The sequence below is a fragment of the Taudactylus pleione genome, unplaced genomic scaffold (genome assembly GCF_031769625.1).
Source record: "Taudactylus pleione unplaced genomic scaffold, aTauple2 ptg000914l, whole genome shotgun sequence".
NCBI classification, from domain to species: domain Eukaryota; kingdom Metazoa; phylum Chordata; class Amphibia; order Anura; family Myobatrachidae; genus Taudactylus; species Taudactylus pleione.
In genome coordinates, this window is record NW_028285315.1 from 1,053,942 (window position 1) to 1,062,812 (window position 8,871).

Consider the following 8,871-nt stretch of genomic DNA (forward strand, 5'->3'; position numbering starts at 1 on the left):
GCAACACAGATTACCAAAATTGAACAAGTTAACAGGTAAACATTTACCTTTTCCAAAAGAATAACTTTTACTATCCACCTAAAACCTAAAAAAACTGTAACTATGTGTACATCATACACATCATTGTTTATGTTGTATTTATATTCCTATAGTATTACATTCTTTACAACATTGTCATCCTTTTATTTCATGAAGAGTTCAAATAGTGATCAAAAAGAAGACCTCGACCAGGAAGGGACTCGAACCCCCAATCTTCTGATCTGAAGTCAGATGCCTTATCCATTAGGCCAAGCAGTCAACTATGTAGGAGTTGTCGAACCTGTGGAAGGTGTGGTAATAGTAACCTCATGTATAGCATTCAAAATGTAGAAGTTTTTTCTAGAGGTATGTTTTGGAAAAAGTTGCATATGAATTACAAAATGAAATCCAACAACATATTTTAATGATTTGTTTTGAGTGAACATTACAAAGTATACCTTTCACATAGCCTAGATTTTGTTAAATCCTTAACTTAGCTGAGAAATAACTTAATTTATCTATATGCATGCTATAAAGTTTTATGAAAAGATTAGGGATGTAGGCATTAGAGCAATTTCTCATTGGACTATGGGTGTTCGGATTTCATTGATTCCTTCTAAACATGTGAGATGTATTTTTTATATGCAGATATGCAAATAACCAATATAGTATCAATTTGGTCAAAGAATTGCTTTGCAACACACATTACCAAAATCCAACAAGTTAACAGGTAAACACTTACATTTTCCAAAAGGATTTTTAAGTTTTATGAAAATATTAGGGATGTAGGCTTTATAGCAATTTCTCATTGGACTATGGGTGTTCTGATTTCATTGATTCCTTTAAACATGTGAGAACTTTTTTCTAGAAGTATGTTTTGGAAAAACTTGCATATGAATTACAAAATGAAATCCAACAACATATTTTAATGATTTATTTTGAGTGAACATTACAAAGTATAACTTTCACATAGCCTAGATTTTGTTAAATCCTTAACTTAGCTGAGAGATAACTTATTTTTTCTATATGCATGCTATAAAGTTTTACGAAAAGATTAGGGATGTAGGCTTTAGAGCAATTTCTCATTGGACTATGGGTGTTCTGATTTCATTGATTCCTTTTAAACATGTGAGATATAATTTTTATATGCAGATATGCAAATATCCTTTATTGTATCAATTTGGTCAAAGAATTTTTTGCAACACAGATTACCAAAATTGAACAAGTTAACAGGTAAATACTTATCTTTTCCAAAAGGATAACTTTTACTATCCACCTAAAATCTAAAAAAACTGTAACTATATGTACATCATACACATCATTGTTTATGTTGTATTTATTTTCCTATAGGAATTACATTTAGAAATGTACATTCTTTACAACATTGTCATCAATTTATTTCATGAATAGTTTAAATAGTGATCGAAATGAAAACCTCGACCACGAAGGGACTTGAAGCCTCAATCTTCTGATCCGAAATCAGACGCCTTATCCATTAGGCCACGCAGTCAACTATGTAGAAGATGTTGAACCTGAGGAAGGTGTGGTAATAGCAACCTCAAGTATAACATTCAAAATTTAGAAGTTTTTTCTAGAGGAATGTTTTGGAAAAACTTGCATATGAATTAAAAAATGAAATCCAACAACATATTTTAATGATTTATTTTGAGTGAACATTACAAAGCATACCTTTCACATAGCCTAGATTTTGTTAAATCCTTAACTTAGCAGAGAAATAACTTAACTTTTCTATATGCATGCTATAAAGTTTTATGAAAAGATTAGGGATGTAGGCATTAGAGCAATTTCTCATTGAACTATGGGTATTCTGATTTCATTGATTCCTTCTAAACATGTGAGATGTTATTTTTATATGCAAATATGCAAATAACCATTATAGTATCAATTTGGTCAATGAATTGCTTTGCAACACAGATTACCAAAATCGAACAAGTTAACAGGTAAACACTTACATTTTCCAAAAGGATTTTGAAGTTTTATGAAAATATTAGGGATGTAGTCCTTATAGCAATTTCTCATTGGACTATGGGTGTTCTGATTTCATTGATTCCTTTTAAACATGTGAGAAGTTTTTTCTAGAGGTATGTTTTAGAAAAACTTGCATATGAATTACAAAATGAAATCCAACAACATATTTTAATGATTTATTTTCAGTGAACATTACAAAGTATACCTTTCACATAGCCTAGATTTTGTTAAATCCTTAATTTAGCTGAGAAATAACTTAACTTTTCTATAGCCATGCTATAAAGTTTTATGAAAAGAATAGGGATGTAGGCTTTAGAGCAATTTCTCATTGAACTATGGGTGTTCTGATTTCAGTGATTACTTATAAACATGTGAGATGTTATTTTTATATGCAAATATGCAAATAACCATTATAGTATCAATTTGGTCAAAGAATTGCTTTGCAAAACAGATTACCAAAATCGAACAAGTTAATAGGTAAACACTTACATTTTCCAAAAGGATTTTGAAGTTTTATGAAAATATTAGGGATGTAGGCTTTATAGCAATTTCTCATTGGACTATGGGTGTTCTGATTTCATTGATTCCTGTTAAACATGTGAGAAGTTTTTTCTAGAGGTATGTTTTGGAAAAACTTGCATATGAATTACAAAATGAAATCCAACAACATATTTTAATGATTTATTTTGAGTGAACATTACAAAGTATACCTTTCACATAGCCTAGATTTTGTTAAATCCTTAACTTAGCTGAGAAATGACTTAACTTTTCTATAGGCATGCTATAAAGTTTTATGAAAAGTTTAGGGATGTAGGCTTTAGAGCAATTTCTCATTGAACTATGGGTGTTCTGATTTCATTGATTCCTTCTAAACATGTGAGATGTAATTTTTATATGCAAATATGCAAATAACCATTATAGTATCAATTTGGTCAAAGAATTGTTTTTAACACAGATTACCAAAATTGAACAAGTTAACAGGTAAATACTTACCTTTTCCAAAAGGATACCTTTTACTATACACCAAAAACCTAAAAAAAACTGTAACTATGTGTACGTCATACACATCATTGTTTATGTTGTATTTATTTTCCTATAGGAATTACATTTAGAAATGTACATTCTTTACAACTTTGTCATCCATTGAATTCATGCAGAGTTTGAAGTCACTATTTCAAATAGTGACAAAAAGATAACTTCGACCACAAAGGGACTCGAACCCTCAATCTTCTGATCTGAAGTCAGACGCCTTATCCATTAGACCACATGGTCATCTATGTAGAAGTTCTCGAACCTGTGGAAGGTGTGGTAATAGAAACCTCAAGTATAACATTCAAAATTTAGAAGTTTTTTCTAGAGGTAAGTTTTGGAAAAACTTGCATATGAATTACAAAATGAAATCCAACAATATATTTTAATGATATATTTTGAGTGAACATTACAAAGTATACCTTTCACATAGCCTAGATTTTGTTAAATCCTTAACTTAGCAGAGAAATAACATAACTTTTCTATAGGCATGCTATAAAGTTTTACAAAAAGATTAGGGATGTAGGCATTAGAGCAATTTCTCATTGAACTATGGGTGTTCTGATTTCATTGATTCCTTCTAAACATGTGAGATGTAATTTTTATATGCAGATATGCAAATAACCATTATAGTATCAATTTGGTCAAAGAATTGCTTTGCAACACAGATTACCAAAATCAAACAAGTTAACAGGTAAACACTTACATTTTCCAAAAGGATTTTTAAGTTTTATGAAAATATTAGGGATGTAGGCTTTATAGCAATTTCTCATTGGACTATGGGTGTTCAGATTTCATTGATTCCTTTTAAACATGTGAGATGTAATTTTTATATGCAGATATGCAAATATCCTTTATTGTATCAATTTGGTCAAAGAATTTTTTGCAACACAGATTACCAAAATTGAACAAGTTAACAGGTAAACATTTACCTTTTCCAAAAGGATTACTTTTACTATCCACCTAAAACCTAAAAAAACTGTAACTATGTGTACATCATACACATCATTGTTTATGTTGTATTTATATTCCTATAGTAATTACATTCTTTACAACATTGTCATCCATTTATTTCATGAAGAGTTCAAATAGTGATCAAAAAGAAGACCTCGACCACGAAGGGAATCGAAGCCTCAATCCTCTGATCCGAAGTCAGACGCCTTATCCATTAGGCCACGCAGTCAACTATGTAGAAGATGTCGAACCTGTGGAAGGTGTGGTAATAGCAACCTCAAGTATAACATTCAAAATTTAGAAGTTTTTTCTAGAAGAATGTTTTGGAAAAACTTGCATATGAATTACAAAATGAAATCCAACAACATATTTTAATGATTTATTTTGAGTGAACATTACAAAGTATACCTTTCACATAGCCTAGATTTTGTTAAATCCTTAACTTAGCTGAGAAATAACTTAACTTTTCTATATGCATGCTATAAAGTTTTATGAAAAGATTAGGGATGTAGGCATTAGAGCAATTTCTCATTGAACTATGGGTGTTCTGATTTCATTGATTCCTTCTAAACATGTGAGAGGTTATTTTTATATGCAAATATGCAAATAACCATTATGGTATCAATTTGGTCAAAGAATTGCTTTGCAACACAGATTACCAAAATCGAACAAGTTAACAGGTAAACACTTACATTTTCCAAAAGGATTTTGAAGTTTTATGAAAATATTAGGGATGTAGTCCTTATAGCAATTTCTCATTGGACTATGGGTGTTCTGATTTCATTGATTTCTTTTAAACATGTGAGAAGTTTTTTCTAGAGGTATGTTTTAGAAAAACTTGCATATGAATTACAAAATGAAATCCAACAACATATTTTAATGATTTATTTTGAGTGAACATTACAAAGTATAACTTTCACATAGCCTAGATTTTGTTAAATCCTTAACTTAGCTGAGAAATAACTTAACTTTTCTATATGCATGCTATAAAGTTTTATGAAAAGATTAGGGATGTAGGCATTAGAGCAATTTCTCATTGAACTATGGGTGTTCTGATTTCATTGATTCCTTCTAAACATGTGAGATGTATTTTTTATATGCAGATATGCAAATAACCATTATAGTATCAATTTGGTCAAAGAATTGCTTTGCAACACAGATTAGCAAAATCGAACATGTTAACAGGTAAACTCTTACATTTTCCAAAAGGATTTTTAAGTTTTATGAAAATATTAGGGATGTAGGCTTTATAGCAATTTCTCATTGGACTATGGGTGTTCTGATTTCATTGATTCCTTTAAACATGTGAGAAGTTTTTTCTAGAAGTATGTTTTGGAAAAACTTGCATATGAATTACAAAATGAAATCCAACAACATATTTTAATGATTTATTTTGAGTGAACATTACAAAGTATAACTTTCACATAGCCTAGATTTTGTTAAATCCTTAACTTAGCTGAGAGATAACTTATTTTTTCAATATGCATGCTATAAAGTTTTATGAAAAGATTAGGGATGTAGGCTTTAGAGCAATTTCTCATTGGACTATGGGTGTTCTAATTTCATTGATTCCTTTTAAACATGTGAGATATAATTTTTATATGCAGATATGCAAATATCCTTTATTGTATCAATTTGGTCAAAGAATTTTTTGCAACACAGATTACCAAAATTGAACAAGTTAACAGGTAAATACTTATCTTTTCCAAAAGGATAACTTTTACTATCCACCTAAAAGCTAAAAAAACTGTAACTATATGTACATCATACACATCATTGTTTATGTTGTATTTATTTTCCTATAGGAATTACATTTAGAAATGTACATTCTTTACAACATTGTCATCCATTTATTTCATGAATAGTTTAAATAGTGATCGAAAAGAAAACCTCAACCACGAAGGGAATCGAAGCCTCAATCCTCTGATCCGAAGTCAGACGCCTTATCCATTAGGCCACGCAGTCAACTATGTAGAAGATGTCGAACCTGTGGAAGGTGTGGTAATAGCAACCTCAAGTATAACATTCAAAATTTAGAAGTTTTTTCTAGAGGAATGTTTTGGAAAAACTTGCATATGAATTACAAAATGAAATCCAACAACATATTTTAATGATTTATTTTGAGTGAACATTACAAAGTATACCTTTCACATAGCCTAGATTTTGTTAAATCCTTAACTTAGCTGAGAAATAACTTAACTTTTCTATATGCATGCTATAAAGTTTGATGAAAAGATTAGGGATGTAGGCATTAGAGCAATTTCTCATTGAACTATGGGTGTTCTGATTTCATTGATTCCTTCTAAACATGTGAGATGTTATTTTTATATGCAAATATGCAAATAACCATTATGGTATCAATTTGGTCAAAGAATTGCTTTGCAACACAGATTACCAAAATCGAACAAGTTAACAGGTAAACACTTACATTTTCCAAAAGGATTTTGAAGTTTTATGAAAATATTAGGGATGTAGTCCTTATAGCAATTTCTCATTGGACTATGGGTTTTCTGATTTCATTGATTCCTTTTAAACATGTGAGAAGTTTTTTCTAGAGGTATGTTTTAGAAAAACTTGCATATGAATTACAAAATGAAATCCAACAATATATTTTAATGATATATTTTGAGTGAACATTACAAAGTATACCTTTCACATAGCCTAGATTTTGTTAAATCCTTAACTTAGCAGAGAAATAACATAACTTTTCTATAGGCATGCTATAAAGTTTTACAAAAAGATTAGGGATGTAGGCATTAGAGCAATTTCTCATTGAACTATGGGTGTTCTGATTTCATTGATTCCTTCTAAACATGTGAGATGTAATTTTTATATGCAGATATGCAAATAACCATTATAGTATCAATTTGGTCAAAGAATTGCTTTGCAACACAGATTACCAAAATCAAACAAGTTAACAGGTAAACACTTACATTTTCCAAAAGGATTTTTAAGTTTTATGAAAATATTAGGGATGTAGGCTTTATAGCAATTTCTCATTGGACTATGGGTGTTCAGATTTCATTGATTCCTTTTAAACATGTGAGATGTAATTTTTATATGCAGATATGCAAATATCCTTTATTGTATCAATTTGGTCAAAGAATTTTTTGCAACACAGATTACCAAAATTGAACAAGTTAACAGGTAAACATTTACCTTTTCCAAAAGGATTACTTTTACTATCCACCTAAAACCTAAAAAAACTGTAACTATGTGTACATCATACACATCATTGTTTATGTTGTATTTATATTCCTATAGTAATTACATTCTTTACAACATTGTCATCCATTTATTTCATGAAGAGTTCAAATAGTGATCAAAAAGAAGACCTCGACCACGAAGGGAATCGAAGCCTCAATCCTCTGATCCGAAGTCAGACGCCTTATCCATTAGGCCACGCAGTCAACTATGTAGAAGATGTCGAACCTGTGGAAGGTGTGGTAATAGCAACCTCAAGTATAACATTCAAAATTTAGAAGTTTTTTCTAGAAGAATGTTTTGGAAAAACTTGCATATGAATTACAAAATGAAATCCAACAACATATTTTAATGATTTATTTTGAGTGAACATTACAAAGTATACCTTTCACATAGCCTAGATTTTGTTAAATCCTTAACTTAGCTGAGAAATAACTTAACTTTTCTATATGCATGCTATAAAGTTTTATGAAAAGATTAGGGATGTAGGCATTAGAGCAATTTCTCATTGAACTATGGGTGTTCTGATTTCATTGATTCCTTCTAAACATGTGAGATGTTATTTTTATATGCAAATATGCAAATAACCATTATGGTATCAATTTGGTCAAAGAATTGCTTTGCAACACAGATTACCAAAATCGAACAAGTTAACAGGTAAACACTTACATTTTCCAAAAGGATTTTGAAGTTTTATGAAAATATTAGGGATGTAGTCCTTATAGCAATTTCTCATTGGACTATGGGTGTTCTGATTTCATTGATTTCTTTTAAACATGTGAGAAGTTTTTTCTAGAGGTATGTTTTAGAAAAACTTGCATATGAATTACAAAATGAAATCCAACAACATATTTTAATGATTTATTTTGAGTGAACATTACAAAGTATAACTTTCACATAGCCTAGATTTTGTTAAATCCTTAACTTAGCTGAGAAATAACTTAACTTTTCTATATGCATGCTATAAAGTTTTATGAAAAGATTAGGGATGTAGGCATTAGAGCAATTTCTCATTGAACTATGGGTGTTCTGATTTCATTGATTCCTTCTAAACATGTGAGATGTATTTTTTATATGCAGATATGCAAATAACCATTATAGTATCAATTTGGTCAAAGAATTGCTTTGCAACACAGATTAGCAAAATCGAACATGTTAACAGGTAAACTCTTACATTTTCCAAAAGGATTTTTAAGTTTTATGAAAATATTAGGGATGTAGGCTTTATAGCAATTTCTCATTGGACTATGGGTGTTCTGATTTCATTGATTCCTTTAAACATGTGAGAAGTTTTTTCTAGAAGTATGTTTTGGAAAAACTTGCATATGAATTACAAAATGAAATCCAACAACATATTTTAATGATTTATTTTGAGTGAACATTACAAAGTATAACTTTCACATAGCCTAGATTTTGTTAAATCCTTAACTTAGCTGAGAGATAACTTATTTTTTCAATATGCATGCTATAAAGTTTTATGAAAAGATTAGGGATGTAGGCTTTAGAGCAATTTCTCATTGGACTATGGGTGTTCTAATTTCATTGATTCCTTTTAAACATGTGAGATATAATTTTTATATGCAGATATGCAAATATCCTTTATTGTATCAATTTGGTCAAATAATTTTTTGCAACACAGATTACCAAAATTGAACAAGTTAACAGGTAAATACTTAT

General features: G+C 29.8%; 3 non-coding genes across 3 annotated transcripts; all 3 read right to left on the bottom strand.

The window, feature by feature from the left end:
* Nucleotides 1-1,455: 1,455 nt before the first annotated feature.
* On the bottom strand, nt 1,456-1,528 carry TRNAR-UCG (transfer RNA arginine (anticodon UCG)). Its single transcript has one exon. It is a non-coding gene; the product is annotated as a tRNA-Arg (tRNA).
* Nucleotides 1,529-4,146: 2,618 nt separating this feature from the next.
* Nucleotides 4,147-4,219, bottom strand: TRNAR-UCG (transfer RNA arginine (anticodon UCG)). The gene has a single exon. It is a non-coding gene; the product is annotated as a tRNA-Arg (tRNA).
* A 3,108-nt stretch (nt 4,220-7,327) lies between these two features.
* TRNAR-UCG (transfer RNA arginine (anticodon UCG)) lies at nt 7,328-7,400 on the bottom strand. The gene has a single exon. It is a non-coding gene; the product is annotated as a tRNA-Arg (tRNA).
* Nucleotides 7,401-8,871: the final 1,471 nt, after the last annotated feature.